Source organism: Oryx dammah, unplaced genomic scaffold (genome assembly GCF_014754425.2).
Source record: "Oryx dammah isolate SB20612 unplaced genomic scaffold, SCBI_Odam_1.1 HiC_scaffold_17, whole genome shotgun sequence".
In the NCBI taxonomy this organism is placed as follows: Eukaryota; Metazoa; Chordata; class Mammalia; order Artiodactyla; family Bovidae; genus Oryx; species Oryx dammah.
Window position 1 is genome coordinate 61,336,326 of NW_024070201.1, and position 18,265 is coordinate 61,354,590.

The window sequence follows — 18,265 nt, forward strand, 5'->3', positions numbered from 1 at the left end:
TCAGAATGTTTTGGGGTTTGGTTCTTTTGTTTTTAAGAATTGAAAACTGAGGTATTGTATTATTCATGTTATAGATTCAACACATATTATGAAGTCCTAAATAATTAGGTGCAAATGGTAAGGGGCCCACCCATCATTTTCTCAAATGATTAAGTCAATATTTGATGGATTATTCAGCTTCAGCTGACAATATCAGAGAGTACTTAGGACTTTCTGTGTTGAGATATGACTCTTAGCCTTTCTCCTTCTATAAAGAAGTATAAATTCTGTAATTTCTAAGTTTTATTTGAAAACAGTGCATAGCTAGAACCAATTGCTAATATCCAGATACTTTTAATTATCTATGTAAACTGTTGAGTAGGTAAAAAAGGATTTTGTCTTGACTGATCCTTTACTTTTCAAAATAATAACATTTTGCCTTTACTTTTATGTAAATATTTTAAAATGTTAAGTATTTCAATGAAAAACATTGTCAGCATATTTGCTAGGTTTTAATTAGTCTTGAATATTATAAAGCACTTTTCATTCCTTGGTTTATTTTACACAGTACAGAAATAAGACTTTATCAAAAAAGCTTTAGATGTGTCTGACTCTTTGCAACCCCATTGACTGCTGCACCCATCTTTTTAAAAATACACTTTATATCTCAGAGAAGATCTCTTAAACTCAGTTATTTAAGGTGACCTTCTCAAGGAAAATGTGAAAGAGAATACTTCTTTGTACAAAAAAAAATTGAAGAATATGAAAAATATATTTTAAAAAGATATAAATCACTCTCTACTTAATCTTGACATCAGCCTAAAACATATTCTTAATTTTCAGTATGGGCTGAGTCACAAGATTTATAAGCTTTATTGCATTGTCCCTTTTCAGTGGTCTGGCTTTAAGTAAATTCCTAAATTTCAGAGACACTCATGTTTAAATGAAAATTGAAAGGCACATTCCTAAGTGAAACAAATTATCTGGATTATTGATCAACTTAGGTTACATATGTATCTTTCTTAGGTTAGCATGAATAATTTAGAACTGACTGGTTTCAAATGAAAGGAAGATACTATTACCTATTAGCCTATTGTTAAGCCTTATCTATTTTGTGATGTTAATCAGTAGTTTAAAAATTGTAAGAATAGCTTATGTTTTACTTAATTTACCTGTGATATATAGTATATTGTTTTCCCTCAAATACAGATTTTCTTTTTACTTTGCTACCACAGTGTTTAAAATAAGGCAAAATGAAAATCATTTAAGACTTAGAGTTGAAAATAATGGACATAGTGGAAATATTTTCTTAAATTGCAGCCAAAATTATCTTTCTCCTGTCCTTCCCCTCTTTACAGCCTTTCCATGACTTTTCATTGCCTTTAGCCCAGACTGTCACAGTCTACAAAGAAAGACCAATTCTTTCCCCGTTGTGGCACAGGCGTAAGGAACATGTAGGTTTTTCTTGCCTTCATGTTCCCTCTGCTAAACTATTCATCTCAATCTTCAAATTTCACTTTAACATTTTTGTTTAATCAGAGTAGGTTGGGTTTTTTTTTGAAGTATAATTGATTTACAGTGTTGTATTAATTTCTGTTGTACAGTAAAGTGACTCAGTTATATATAAATATACACTTTTTAATATTTTTTTCCATTATAGTTTATCCCAGGATATTGAATATAGTTCCCTGTGCTATACAGTAGGATGTTGTTGTCCATCAACTCTATATGTAATAGTTTGTATCTCCTGACCCCAAGCTCCCAGTGTCTCCCTGCCCCACTCCCCTCCCCCGTTGGCAATCACAAATCTGCTCTCTATATGAGTCAGTTTCCGCCTCATAGGTTCATCTCTGTCGTATTTTAGATTACATGTATAAGTCACATCATATGGTATTTGTCTTTCTCTTGACTTAATGTGATAACCTCTAGTTGTATCTTGTTGCTGCAAATGGCATTATTTCATTCTTTTTATGGCTGAGTAGTATTCTGTTGCATGTGTATGTACCACAGCTGCTTTATCCATTGATCTGTTGATGGACGTTTAGGTTGCTTCCATATCCTGGCTATTGTAAGTAGTGCTACATAAACACTGGGGTGCATGTGTTTTTGAATTATGGTTTCTTCTGGGTATATGCCCAGGAATGGGATTGCTAGATCATATGGCAACTCTAATTGTAGTTTTTAGCCTGTAACAATTTACATTCCTACCAACAGTGTAAGAGGGTTCCCTTTTTTCACACCCACTTCTGATTTACTGTTTGTGGATTTTTCTTGTTATTTTTTTATTTTTATTGAGGTATATTTGATTTACAATGTTATATTAGTTTCAGGTGTACAGCAAAGTGAATCTATTACTTATATATATATATATATATACACACATATATATTCAGTTCAGTTCAGTTGCTCAGTCGTGTCCAACTCTTTGGGACCCCGTGGACTACAACACACCAGACTTCCCTGTCCATCACCAACTCCCAGAACCTGCTCAAACTCATGTCTGTCGAGTCGGTAATGCCATCCAACCATCTCATCCTCTGTTGTCCCCTTCTCCTCCTCTCTTCAGTCTTTCCCAGCATCAGGGTCTTTTCAAATGAGTCAGTTCTTTGCATCAGGTGGCCAAAGTATTGGAGTTTCAGCATCAGTCCTTCCAATGAATATTCAGGGTTGATTTGCTTTAGGATGGACTGGTTTGATCCCTTTGTAGTCCAAGGGACTCTCAAGAGTCTTCTCCAACACCACAGTTCAAACCCATCAATTCTTCAGTGCTCAACTTTCTTTATAGTCCAGCTCTCAGATCCATACATGACTACTGGAAAAACCATAGCTTTTTATATGCTGTCTAGGTCGGTCATAACTTTTCTTCCAAGGAGCAAGCGTCTTTCAATTTCATGGCTGCAGTCACCATCTGCAGTGATTTTGGAGCCCAAGAAAATAAAGTCTGTCATTGTTTCCATTGTTTCTCCATCTATTTAAAATGGAATGATGGGACCAGATGCCATGATCTTAGTTTTCTGAATGTTGAGTTTTAAGCCAGCTTTTTCACTCTTTCACTTCCATCAAGACGCTCTTTAGTTCCTCTTCGGTTTCTGCCATAAGGATTGTATCATCTGCATAACTCAGGTTATTGATATTTCTCAGTAATCTTGATTCCAGCTTGTGCTTCATCCAGCCCAGCAGTTCACATGATGTACTCTGCATATAAGTTAAGTAAGCAGGGTGACAATATACAGCCTTGATGTATTCCTTTCCCAGTTTGGAACCAGTCTGTTGTTCTATGTCCAGTTCTGATGGTTGCTTCCTGACTTGCATACAGATTTCTCAGGAGGCAGGTCAGGTGGTCTGGTATTCTCATCTCTTGATGGATTTTGTTGTGGTCTAAGACTTTGGTGTAATCAATAAAACAGAAGTAGGTGTTTTCCTGAAATTTTCGCTTTTTCAATGATCCAACGGATGTTGGCAATTTGATCTCTGGTTCCTCTGCCTTTTCTAAAACCAGCTTGAACATCTGGAAGTTCATGGTTCATGTATTGCTGAAGCCTGGCTTGGAGAATTTTGAGCATTACTTTGCTAGTGTGTGAGATGAGTGCAGTTGTGTGGTAGTTTGAACATTCTTTGGCATTGCCCTTCTCTGGGATTGGAATGAAAACTGACCTTTTCCAGTCCTATGGCCACTGCTGAGTTTTCCAAATTTGCTGGCATATTGAGTACAGCATTTTAACAGCATCATCTTTTTAGGATTTGAAATAGCTCAACTGGAATTCCATCACCTCCACTAGCTTTGTTCATAGTGATGTTTCCTAAAGCCCACTTGACTTTGCATTCCAAGATGTCTGGCTTTAGGTAAGTGATCATACCATTGTAGTTGTCTAGGCCATGAAGATCTTTTTTTGTATAGTTCTTCTGTGTAATCTTGCCACCTTTTCTTAATGTCTTCTGCTTCTGTTAGGTTCATACCATTTCTGTCCTTTATTGTGCCCATCTCCTATACATATATATATATATATGTATTCTTTTTAAAATTCTTTTCCCATATAGGTCATTACAAAGTATTGAATAGAGTTCCGTTTGCTATAAATAGGTCCTTACTAGTTACTTATTTTATATATAGTAATGTCTGTGTGTCAGCCCCAGTCTCCCCATTTATCCCTCCTACACCTTTACCCCCCCACTAAACATAAGTTTATTTTCTACATCCATTACTCTGTTTTGTAGAGAAGTTCATTTGTAGCTTTTTTTAAGATTCCGCATACAAGCAGTGTCATATATTTGTCTTTGTCTGACTTCATTCAGTATGACACTGTCTGGGTCCATCATGTTCCTGCAAATGACATGGTTTTATTATTTTTATGGCTAAGTAATATTCCATTGTATATATGTATGATATCTTGATCCATTCCTCTGTTGATGGACACTGAGGTTGCATTCATGTCCTGGCTATTGTAAACAGTGCTGCAATGAACACTGGGGTGTATGTATCTTCAAATTATGGTTTTCTCCAAATATATGCCCAGGAGTGGATTTGCTGGATCATATGTTAGCTCTATTTTTAGCTTTTTAAGGAATCTCCAAACTATTCTTCATAGTGGCTGTACCAGTTTACATTCCCACCAATAGTGTAAGAGGGTTCCCCTTTCTCTACACCCTCTCTAGCATTTATTGTTTGTAGGGGTTTTTTGATGGCCATTCTGACTAGTATGAGGTGATACCTTATTGCAGTTTTGATTTGCATTTCTCTAATAATAAGTGATAGCATCTTCTCGCCATCTGTATGTCTTCTTTGGAGAAGTGTATTCAGACTAGGTTCTAACACTGCGAACCAGATGCTATGCCCTGTGATGACTCTGATGTCGGACCTACCGCACTGAGCTGTGGGTGCCTGATCCCGTCATCTGATAACAGTGCACCATGTGTTGTCTTCACCACTGCCTTCCTAGCATCTAGTGCAATATTTGGTCTAATTAAATATTTGATGAATAAATGGATACATGAAGATGACAAGAAACATTAAAAAGGTAAAAACAAAGTATACAGATTTGTGCAAGAAAGGTATTCATGATCTTAATAAGCAATAACAATTGCAACATCAGAAGGAAATTACAGTACCAAGCATTGGTATAGTAGGAAAATTGCTAGTATTTTATGAAAAAGTGAAATGCAGCACCGTAATTCTCCCCATTTTGCCCTCATGCAGAGTGAGTCCAAGGATGAGGACTTCATGTTCCTGACTTATGGGCTTGAGACTCTCCAAGACAGAGTAACTAGGGAACAAAGTCCTGGTAAAAATAAATGAATATTTCTGTGAGATGTACTCAGTGTGAGCAGACACCCCTTGGAAGGAGGGTTCGTTACTTGGGGAGGGTCAGGGAAGGCTTCATGGAAGCAATAACGATTAACTGGAGCCTCAGAGTTTGGGAAGCCTTTTAAATGGAGCTGGCTGAAGAAGGCGTTTGTGTTCAGGAGAATGATTTTGTTTCAGTTCTGCCACTAAACTAGCTCCATCCTCAGGCGTGTCAGGTGAAGCCTAATCTGGATGTTTCCTCATCCTGAAAGTAAGATAAGGAAGTCTTCTAAAGCTGTTACTGCTCTTTGATTCTGGATAGAGAGACTGGACCCGGGTTCGATCCCTGGGTCAGGAAGATCTCCTGGAGAAGGAAATGGCAACCCATTCCACTATTCTTGCCTGGAGAATTCCATGGACCAAAGAGCTTGGTGGGCTGCAGTTCATAGGTCACAAAGAGTCGGACCTGACTGAGCAACTAACACACACAGACTAATGTTGGGAGGAATGCAAAGTGGTTGAGTCTGGCAGCATCAAAAGAGAGAGAGAGCAAAATAGTGAGAATGGCCTTACTCCATTATTTACAATCTCTTACCAGCAAGACTTCTATCACAGTCATTAAGTAGCTTAGCTTATACACACACACCTGGCAGCACTTCGTTCATCTTGTGACACCAGCGCACTATTACGTAGAATCATGTCTGATGTCACCTGTCAGTTGTGAAGCGCTTAAGATCTGTATCCACAGTCTTCAACTTGATACCTTCAATAGCACAGAGACTTTCCCACATTAGGCACTTCATAGGTATGTGTTGAGTAGATGGGTGACTGTATAAATGAGGATTTCTTTGGAATCAGTTTAACATGTTTTTAAGTTGACTTCTAAGTAATTCAAAATGCTATATTGTCAGTGATCCATTCCATTTTCTCTTTCTATCTTTAAAAGAAAACATCTCATATAGAACACATCGTTTACATGTCCCTGAGTTCTCACTCGGTGCTTCTCAACAGACCAGAGTCCATTCTTTTAATTCTTGTATCTAACTTCATTTACTCTTTGAAAGGAAATGGGCTATCATCAGAGAGTAGCTGTCTTTAAGCAGTGAAGCAAAAGAAATTTAAAACACTAGCAACAAAACAGAAAGAACCTGGGTCCAGAATGAATGTTTAAAATTAGCCTTGTTTACACAGACTCTTTACCAATGACTGAAAAAACCGTTAATGAGCCAATCAGCAGAGATTCTTCACAGTGCCAGTTGTTCACTGAGCTCATTATAAGATAATGTTATTTGACTAGAGTAGAAGTCAGGAAGGTGAGGTTTTTCATAGCCAACACTAATGCAAATACATTAACATTACCAAAGGAGTTTGCAAATAATTAGCTATCAAAAAGATTATGTATTAAAGCACCATTCATGAAGCATTGTAAAGCAAATATTTGCCTTTTTTTTTTTTTTTTTTTAAGTATCCCTGTTCTGCTTGTGAGGGCTTGCCTGGTGGTTCAGTGGTAAAAGAATCTCCCTACCAAGGCAGGAGACAGAGGTTCAATCCCTGGGTTGGGAAGATCCACTGGAGAATGGAATGGCAACCCACTCCAGTATTCTTGCGTGGGAAATCCCATGGACAGAAGAGCCTGGCAGACTATAGTCCATGAGGTCACAAGAGTCAGGCATGACTTAGCAACAGCCACCACCGCTCATGAACTTGCTGCCATCCAAATGAGAAAGATGAGAAGTCACTGACTGGAGGCTGAGCACCACTGCATTATTCTTGGGCTGCTGTCACAAAATACCATCGACTGTGTGGCTTAAACAACAGAAACATTTTTTCCCAGAACTCCCAGATCAAAGTCCAGCAGAGTCAGTTGCCCATGAGGGCTCTCTGCCTGCCTTCTCACTGTGTTCTCAAATGGCAGTGAGAGCCATTTGAGGCATTGTGATGGTCTTTTATTCAGGCCTGGAAACCAACATGACTGCCCCTCACTTATGACCTCACTTAACATTAATTACCTCTCAAAGGCTCCATCTCCAAATCCTACCACACCGAGGGTTAAAGCTTCCACATATGAATTTGGAGGGACAGATAGACTGAGTCCATAAAAACCACTGATGTATCAATGAAGGTACAGAAAAGATGGAAGCTGGCTCTGCAAATAGTCATCACTGATTGTCTTCAACTTGTCTCTGCTCTATTAGGAAGCAAGGACACAGTTTGTATACACCCTTCTCTTCTGTTGTAGGATCTTCGGAGGTTCACAATGGAACTCCCTGAGCACAGAGATCAAAGACTTGCGTCACTTGAGTCCTATTCTTTGAACTTCACACAGGCAATAATATCCTGTCCATTCCTAAGTAAACGTTACCTTTCTCCAGTTTTCTTCCACCGTCATTTTATGGCTCCAAACCACCATCAGCTGTCAGGACTACTACAGTAACCTATGAATTGCTGTTTCCACGCCCCCTTCCCATCTTGCTTTCCTTCCATCCATTCTCCACAAAGTAGTTATCTGTCTCCCCTGTGGAAATCCTTCGGTGATGTTCACTGTGGTTAGGATAAAGGCCAACACTTTACTGGCAAACTCCACTTTCAGACAGGGTGGAGTAACGGGGACCAGATATAACTCTGCCTCATAGAGGAGGACAAAATCATGAAAATGGTTTTCAAACATTAAAAAATAGTCAGCACAGTGTAGTAATCCTCAGGGAAGGGGAAAAAGCAAGTTGAGCCCTCTAATCATCCTAGCTTACTACCGGGGAAGTTTTTAGGACACTACAGGAACAGTGAACCCAGAGCCTGTAGGTCTCACTAAATTAAAGAGAGAAGCTTCAGATGCTGGGGACACCTAGGCAACTAGAATCTACAGAGTAGAATACACCAGAGGAGAGTAAGCAACCTAATATAGGCATAGAGTCCCTAAAAGAGGGAAACAAAAAAATAAAGAATGGCTAAAGTTTTCCACAATTTAATAAAAATTACAAACCCAGGTGGTGCTAGTGGTAAAGAACCTACCTGCTAATGCAGGAGACATAGGAGACAAGGGTTTGATTCCTGCACTGGGAAGAGCCCCTGGAAGAGGGCATAGCAACCCACTCCAGTATTCTTGCCTGGAAAATCCCTTGGACAGAGGAGCCTGGAGGACTACAGTCCATGGGGTTGCAAAAGGGTCAAACATGACTGAAGCGACTTAGCACGCACACACTCACAAGCCCAAGGGACTTTCCAGGTGGAGCAGTGGTTAAGACTCCATGCTTCCACTCTAAGGAGGGCAAGTTCGATCCCTGGTCAGGGAAATAAGATGCTGCGTGCAGCACTGCATGGCAAAACAAAAACAAAAGCCCAGTATTAAAATAAAAATGTAGAAACCTCACATTAAAGCACATCATGATCAAATTTCTTCAAGCCAGTGATATATGCTGCTACTGGTGCTGCTAAGTCGCTTCAGTCGTGTCCGACTCTGTGCGACCCCATAGACGGCAGCCCACCAGGCTCCCCGTCCCTGGGATTCTCCAGGCAAGAATACTGGAGTGGGTTGCCATTTCCTTCTCCAATGCATGCATGCATGCTAAGTTGCTTCAGTCGTGTCCGACTCTGCGACTGCATGGACAGCAACCAACCAGGCTCCTCTGTCCACAGGATTCTCCAGGCAAGAGTACTGGAGTGCGTTGCCATTTCCTTCTCCATTGATATGATATACAGACCATCTTAAAAGCAGCCAGAGGGAAAAGACACATTACAGAAGAGAAAGATTGATATGACAGGAAAAATTTTGTCAGAAACAGTGAAGTCAGAAAACTGGAATATTTCTAAAGTACTGAAAGTATTGTCAATGTACAATCCTATACCTAGGGAAAACATCCTTCAAAAATAAAGGTAAAAACTTTTTTAGAACATACAAAACTTAAAAATTCAACAGCAGAAAACCATCCCTACAGGAAAAGTTAAAGGCAGAAGATAGAAATCTGGAACCATACAAAGGATTGAAGAACACTGGAAGTGGTAGCTATGTGGCAGGGGGAAAAGACCAGGAGATTTTATTATTTTTAAAGTCACTTTAAAGGAAAATTATTGAAAACAAAATAACTACAACATATTATGGCATTTTATAACATATATAGAAGTAAAATATATGGTAACAGCCCAAAGGCTGGGGAGAACGGGAAAATTAAGTATGCTGTTGGAAAGTTCTTATACTATACCTGAAGTGATATAATATCATTTGAAGTTAGGTTGTGATAAGCTAAGGATGTATATTATAAATCCTAAAGAAATCACATACACATACATATATACTTAATAAACCAACAAAGGAAGGGAGACAGAGAAAGTACAAAGAACAAATGAGACATATAGAAAACAATGGTAATTGATATGTTCATTCTCTGACCACAATGAAGTTAAAAAATAATATCAGAAAGATATCTGGAAAATTCCATACATTTATAAGCTAAACAATATACTTTTAAATAACCCCTAGTCAAAGAAGTGACAAAAGAAAATATTTTCAACTAAATTACAAAGATAACATCAAAATACGTTGAATGTAGCTAATGCAGTGCTTCCAGGAAAATTTATAGCATGTAAAACTAGGAAAACTCTAAAATTGATGATCTAAACCTCCTTCCTTCTAATTAAGAGATTAGAAAAGAGCAAATCAATCCCAAAGTAAACAGAAAAAAAGGAGCAGAAATTATGAAATGGAAAATAAATAATAAATCAAGGAAACCAAAACCGAGTTATTTGAAAAATGAAATTGATGAACCTCATGCTGGAATAATCAGAGGACAAAGAGAGCTATTACCAACAATGGAAATGAGAGTGAAGGCAACACTACAGTGAAGTGAAGTGAAGTCGCTCAGTCGTGTCCGACTCTTTGCGGCCCCGTGGACTGTAGCCTATCAGGCTCCTCCGCCCATGGGATTTTCCAGGCAAGAGTGCTGGAGTGGATTACCATTTCCTTCTCCAGTGGATCTTCCCGACCCAGGAATCGAACCCGGGTCTCCCGCATGGCAGGCAGACGCTTTACCGTCTGAGCCACCAGGGAAGCCCAATGCGATCCTATAGACATTAAAAAGAGAGTAAGGAAATGATCATGAATAACTTTATGTCAACAAATTAGATAAACTGGACAAGTTCCTTGAATAGAAACTATGAGCTCATTCAAGAAAAAATAGATAACTTGGAAAAAAATTTTTGCATATTGTGTTTATGCCCTGTAACCTGAAAACTTATTTGTTCTTATCATTTTCTAATTGATTTCTTAAGATTTTCTATATAAAAGATCATATCATTCACAGACAGTTTTACTTCTTCCTTTATAGTGTTGCTCCCTTAGAACACCTAATACAATGTTGAAAGGCAGACTTCTTGTCTTTTCTCTGATCTTAAGGGGAAGCACCCAGTCTTTTACCTTATAATATGCCGTCAGCTCTCAGGTTGCTCCTCAGGAAGTGGTTTGGGATATGCCCACAGTCATGCTGAGATAACAGTGGTTTTGATAGAGTCGTCTTCCTGTCTTTTCTTGGACACACCCAGGCGTTGCACTTCACTAATTTCCAGAAGACGGTTCTCTTGTTAATTTATGACTGGGCATAAATTGCTGTTCAAGTTACTCCAGTCAAGGCTCATTTGAAGGGATAGTTTCTGAGGTCAGTGTTTGATATTTGTTCTGACTCCAGGAAGATTCCTCCTGCCTTTTTTGTTGTTGTTGTTGTTGGTTTGTTTTAGCAGTACCCCGTGGCACGTGAGATTCTAGTTCCCCAACTGGGGATTGAACCCACACCTCCTGCAGGGGAAGCACGGAGTCTTAGCTACTGAACCGCCAGGGAAGTCCCCCTCCTGCTGTCTTCTTTCTGGTTCTCTTCTGAAAATTCACCAGCCTGCAGTTTAGTATGTATCTTGAATCTCCTTCCAAATGTTTTTCACCACAACCTGCACTGTCCCTGTGAATACTCTTAGACTTGGTCTTCTCCATGGTCTGCTGCTAATAAAGTCGGTTCCTTTAGTAATTATTTTTTTATGACCTGCTTCTACTGCCAGACACTGTCTCTGAGCCAGGTATCTGAAAATGGGTGGGGCATGATGGCAAGCTACTATTTAAATAACACCCTCATGCTAGGAGCTGGGTGTTTGTAGGAGTGTGGAGGGCAGCTGCATGGTTTGCCTCTCCTGGCATGGAACTACTGCTTTATAAAACAGGGCAAGGATGCTCAGGATCTCAGTGTTGTCTGAATGTCACACTCAAGGTAGAGCCTACATTCCATGAGTGGGAATTGGCAGAAGGGAGTCCCCACCCCTCAACCACATTCAACAAGGACTTAGCCTCAAAAGAGGTAGTTAGGGACTTCCCTGCTGGTCCAAGGGTTAAGAATTCTGCCTGCGAACACAGGGGACATGGATTCGATCCCTGATCTGGGAAGATTCCACATTCCTCGGGGCGACTAGGCCTGTGAGCCACAACTACTGAGCCCATGTGCCCTGGAGCCCACGCTCCATAACAAGAGAAGCCACTAAAACGAGAAAACTGCACCCCACTACGAACAGTATTCCCCACTTGTTTCAATTAGAAAAAGCGCACAGGCAGCAATGAAGACTTAGTGCTGCAGCTGCTGCTAAGGCGCTTCAGTCGTGTCCAGCTCTGTGCGACCCCAGAGACGGCGGCCCACCAGGCTCCCCCGTCTCTGGGATTCTCCAGGCAGGAACACTGGAGTGGGGTGCCGTTTCCTTCTCCAGTGCATGAAAGTGAAAAGTGAAAGTGAAGTCGCTCAGTCGTGTCCGACTCTCCGTCCATGGGACTTTCCAGGCAAAAGTACTGGAGTGGAGTGCCATTGCCTTCTCCGAAGACTTAGTGCAGACAAAAGCAAATAAAAATAAAAGAGGTAGTTAGGGGCAGGATAAGAAACGTTGATGTTTTGCTCCACCTAGAAAACCCTCCTACTGGAAGCTCGAGGGGTAGGGAGCCCTGCAGCTATGGGGAGCACTGTCTCTGCCTTGCTGAGTTGGGAAGGAGGGAGTGGTCTTGGTTCAATACCACAGATTCTTGTTTTTCTTATTCAGTTTTCATACATTGTCTTGAATAGATGTTTCTTCTTTTGGTGTTTGTGCTTTGCACCGTTCCTAGAGGCTTGAGGTGGTTGGGTTTTTAAAAATAATTTTCACCAGTTTCGCTGGTGAGTGGGTCAATGGAGCTCCTCTTACTATCATGGAACTTCCAGCTGCTTAAATTTTTAAAAAGACGTTTTTGTGCAAAAAATGCAATGGTCCAGAACAGTCTTTGTATAATGTTTGCATTTGATAAAAAAAAAAAATAATTAAATAGGAATCCCCTAGCAGTCTAGTTATTAGGACTCTGCTCTCCTGTGGACCGAGGTTCGATCCCTGGTCCAGGAAGTAAGATTTTGCATGCTATGCCGTGTGGCCAAAAATAAAAAAACAAAAACAGACAAACTTGTAATATAATTTTAAAATATAAAGTATATATAATGTATGTATAATACAAATAATTTTTTAAATTTAGATTAGACTTTTTTGAAGGTATTATATGCATGAAATAGTAGGAAATATATTTTTCTTTTATCTTTGTTGTACATTAATCCTTTTTCGTGCTCCATTTTTTCTCATTACATGCAATATTTACAAATATTAATCTTAATAGAAAAGGGGTCTGTATTTTTTCAAATCAGAGAACATAAAACTCTTCCTTCAACTGTGAATTAAGCATTACTCCAAATACACATGTTGGCATGGTTAGTTTTTTATTACATATTAAGACTATAGGAAAGTGATTTACTAGCTACATTGTATTCAGTTCCTTAAATAAAAGAAAGATTTTGTCACTGGATTTAGAACTGCTTGTCCTGAACTTTGAAGTCACAACCTGACTGTCATCCCTAACTCATTGTTTATCTAGCTATGTATGCTGGTAAGGTCTATGCCCTAAGTGCTGTGTGTATTTGTTTTATTAAAATAGATGATTAACTTAGGGGGCATACTAAAATCCCATTCATCATAAACAATTTTTTTGATTAACTGGAAAACAATATTTACAATTCATTACCTAGTTTATTAAGCACCCACTGTGTGTTAGATGTTCTGCTTTTGAGATATACACAGCAATAAAAAGTAAGATGAAGATAAGCTAAGATTTATCATTAACTAGTAGTAGAAGTACAAATTATCTGTTCTGGATACTTGGAACTTTCAACCTTGCCCCTTTAAATGACTTGGGCACATAATATAACAACATAAAGAAGAATGAGATTCATTAAGTATATACTATATACTATAAAGTTTAACAAACATATACTTTAATAATGCTTAATCTTTGTCACACTTAATATCTCACTTAATCTTTGTAACTGAGCTATGAAGCAGATACTATTTTCCTGTTTTGTAGGCCAGGAAACCAGAGAAATCAAGTAAATAACTCAAAGTTATATGGTGGAGCTCGTATTTAAATGCAAGTCTTGTGACTTCAAAGCTTATTGTCTTTTTAAAACTTTTTATTTTATTTTGCAGTATAGCCGGTTACCAATGTTGTGATAGTTCCAGGTGAACAGCAAAGGGACTCAACCATGCATATACATGGGTCCATTCTCTCCCAAGCTCCCTCCCATCCAAGCTGCTGCATAATATTGCAAAGCTCACTGTCTGAACTGTAAAACCAAGGTCCTAATTCAATACTACCCACAACTGGACAAACTCTTGAACAATAATTTGTTCAAATAGTAAGTACCTAGCACTGAGTGAGTTAATATATGACAGGAAATGTCATTGACAGTAACACAGACATATCCTTGAAGATATATGCTACACTAATAATTACCAAGCTCTTCGTATTAGAAATCTTTTTTAAAATTTTCTTGGCTGCACCTTGTGGCTCCCAAGTTCTTAGTTCCCTGACAAGGGATTAAACCCATGCTCTCTGCTGTGGAAGCTCAAAGTCCTAACCACTGGACTGCTAGGGAATTCCCCATATTAGACATATTATGTAACAAAATAAAGGTGATCAAAATATGGCAATAAATTTGTTGCTGTTCAGTTGTTCAGTCATATCTGACTCTTTGTGACCCCATGGAGTGCAGCACACCAGGCTTCCCTGTCCTTCACTGTCTCACTATCTTATGAGCTCAAACTCATGTCCATTAAATTGGTGATTCCATTCAACCATCTCATCCTCTGTCGTCCCCTTCTCCTCTTGCAATAAATAAATATGTCTTAAGGTCATCTCTCACATATATCACTTATATTGAGTACATGTACTGCAAAGTTTTCACTATGCAATGATGATATGATTTTAAGATGAGTCTTGCAAAGTATTCTTTTTTATTAAGATATAATTCACATACAGAAAAATTTTTCCTTAAAGCATACAATTCAATAATTTTTAGTATATTCATGGGAATTCCCTGGCAGTCCAATGGCTGACACCTTGCCCTTTCACTGCTGAGGGCCAGGGTTCAATTCCTTGTTGGAGAACTAAGATGCCACAGGCCACGTGGCTGGGCCATAAGTAAATAACCAGAATGAGAAGTGAGTTTTTGTAATTAATTAATTATTTTTTACTGCCTTGGGTCTTCGTTGCTGCATGGGCTTTCTCCAGTTGCAGTGAGCAGGGGCTACTCTCTAGCTGCGGTGCTTGGGCTGCTTGTTGTGGTGGCTTCTTGTTGCACAGAACGGGCTCTAGGGCACTCTGGCTCAGTAGTTGTGGCTCACAGGCTCTGGAGAGATGGCTCAGTAGTTGTGGTGCATGGGCTTAGTTGCCCACAACATGTGGGGTCTTCCTGGACCAGAGATCAAATCTGTGTCCCCTGAAGTGGCAGGCAGATTCTTAACGGCAGGACCACCAGGGAAGTCCTGCAAGTGACAATCTTCATTTACTGAAATGTCAGCAACATTCTTTGTCCACACATCCCTGAAGCAGTGACGATAATTTGATATCTGCAGTATCTTGATATCCCAGGAAAAAAGCAGCTGAGTGGTAACAAGTTGAGGGTACTGCTTAAGGCTCTCAGGTACAACTGTAGTCAGCACAAGTTTTCTAAACCTTAAATGTAAGCCTCACTGATGTTCTATTCTAGCAGTTTCTAAATCTAGCAACATTATGAAATCATTTAGGAAGCTTATTGCCAAATGCATAAGAGATGGAAAATTTTTGTACACATCTTACAAGCAATTATTAAATTATATAGTCTTTGGCTTTCCAGGCACCAATTTATAACAGGCTGCTGCCAAATTACAACTGAAAAGGTCAAAGGAACTTGAAAACACGGAAAAAAGTCTGCATCAATAAGTAGATAGGATCCAAATTCTCCGAACTTAAAAAAAAAAAAAATTCTCAGTATTGAACAAGACTAGACTGAAGACAAACACACCAGAGATGACATTCAACTTCTCTTCCAAAAAAAACAGGATGTTGGTATAGTAAGTAAATAGAGGAGATCTTGGCAGAATCCAACTATCAACTCTAATTCAGTGGAATAAAGAAGTGGCAGAAAGGGAGTTCCTGGTGGCCCAGCAGTTGGGACTGCTGTGGCCCAGTGTTCAACCCCTGCTCGGGGAACTGGGATCTCACAAGCCACAAGACTCCACCAAAGTGGGGGGAATAATGGCAGAAAGAAGAATGTCACAAGACTTCAGGGGAGAAGTGCAACTTAAGGCCACATTTATAAGGCCTTTAAAAGCCACAGGAGTTGGAAGGCCTCAAGGCAAGCACACGCACACCAAACATAAGCCAGCAGGTGAAGCGGCATTTCCCCACTTAGGAGGGAGTTGCAGTAGGAAAGACACAGAACACAGCCGCGCCGACTATATGAAATGGTATTTGGGCCAAATAAGAAGTTAGAAAGCTGACCCTGGTAGGGTGATTTCACCAGACACAAGAAGGAAACACTCAGGATGTTGGATTATGAGCACAGTCATGCAAACTGACACCAAAGATCTCTCCTGCTTAACAACTGGAGAGGATGTACTCAACAATAATTTAGTGTACAATGTGGAGATCCAAGGAGGTTCTCTTTCCTTTGTTTTAAAGCAAATATTAGACTTGAATAGATCTCTTTTCTTTCAGGAATGAAAAAATACTGAAAAACTCAAAATGGAACCTATGGGACAATTCTGCAATGTAAATAAGAGAACTGACTAGCAAAGAGCAATCTACTTCTCAATCTTAATCCCCCAAATATTCAGAGTGCTTATTGTGTGCCAAACACTGTTCTAGGCACTTGAGGATATTATGTCAATGAATCCTGTTCACATGGAGCTTATACTGGGGGAGAAAGAAGAGACAGACACCAGAGATTTTTAAATGCTAGTATATATATAAAACAAACAAACAAAAAAAGAAAACAAACAAACAAGTTAGTATATATATTGGAGGGGCTTCCAAGGTGGCTCAGTGGTAAAGAATCCACCAGTCAATGCAAGAAACACAGGAGACGCGGGTTCAGTTCCTGGGTTGGCAAGATCCCCTGAAGAAGGAAATGGCAACTCACTCCAGAATTCTTGCTTGGAAAATTCCATGGACAGAAGAGCCTGGCAGGGTACAATCTATGGGTCACAAAGAGTAAGACCAACTGAGTGACTAAGCACAGCATAGTAATCCAGGTAAGAGATGATAATGATTCAGGCCAGAGTAGCAGGAATGGAGGAGGTGGGACATGGTCATATTCTGGATATAGTTTGAAAATAGAGCCAACAGATTACCCAAAAAATCGGGTTATAGAGCTATGGTTTTTCCAGTAATCATTTATGGATGTGAGAGTTGGACTATAAAGAAAGCTGAGTGCCGAAGAATTGGTACTTTCTAACTGTGGTGCTGGACTCTTGAGAGTCCCTTGGACTGCAAGGAGATCAAACCAATCAATCCTAAAGGAAATCAGCCCTAAGTATTCATTGGAAGGACTGACACTAAAGCTGAAGCTCCAATACTCTGGCCTTGTGATGAGAGGAGCTGACTCATTGGAAAAGCCCCAAGTGCTAGAAAAGATTGAGGGCAAGAGGAGAAGGGAGCGACAGAGGACGAGATGGTTGGATGACATCATGGACTCAATGGACATGTGTTTGAGCAAACTCTTCGAGATACTGAAGGATAGGCAAGCCTGGTATATTGCAGTCCATGGGGTCGCAAAGAGTCGGACACAATTTAGCGACTGAACAGCAACAACAACAGTGGTCAAGGATGACTTCAAGATATTTGGCTTGAGCTACTAGAGAGCTAAGGTTGTTATTAACCTAGCTGGAGAAAGTCTGCACAGAAGAGGTTTTGAGGGGAAAGATCAGGAGTTTGGTTTTGAACTTCTTAAGTTTGGGATGCTTACTGGACATCCAAGTGGAAATGTAAAGCTGGCAGCCAGATAAATGAGGCTGCAGGTTTAATGAAATGTTTATAGTAGAGATAAAATTTGGGAAGCCTTCAAAATAGTTTTTAAAAACAGGAGACTGGGACTTCCCTGGTGGTCCAGTGGCTGAAACTGCGCTCCCAATGTAGGGAGCCTGGGTTTGATCCCAGGTTGGAGAACTACATCCCACATGCTGCAACTAAGAGTTCGAGTGCCACACCTAAAGATCGGGAGCTCTGAAATGAAGACTAGGCACAGCCAAATATACAAATAAATATTAAAAAAATAATAGTACCTCTGAGGTTCTACTGCTAAGTCACTGCAGTCGTGACCGACTCTGTGCAACACCATAGATGGCAGCCCACCAGGCTCCCCCGTCCCTGGGATTCTCCAGGCAAGAACACTGGAGTGGGTTGCCATTTCCTTCTCCAATGCATGAAAGTGAAAAGTGAAAGTGAAGTCGCTCAGTTGTCTCCGACTCTAGCGACCCCATGGACTGCAGCCCACCAGGCTCCTCCGTCCATGGGACTGGAGCGGGGTGCCATCGCCTTCTCCACCTCTGAGGTAGGTACTAGTGAAAAAAATAATAAAACCTGAGACTGGCTGATGGAGTGAATGATAGAGAAGAGGACAGAGGTGTGACAGACCTTAGGACACCTGAACATCATTA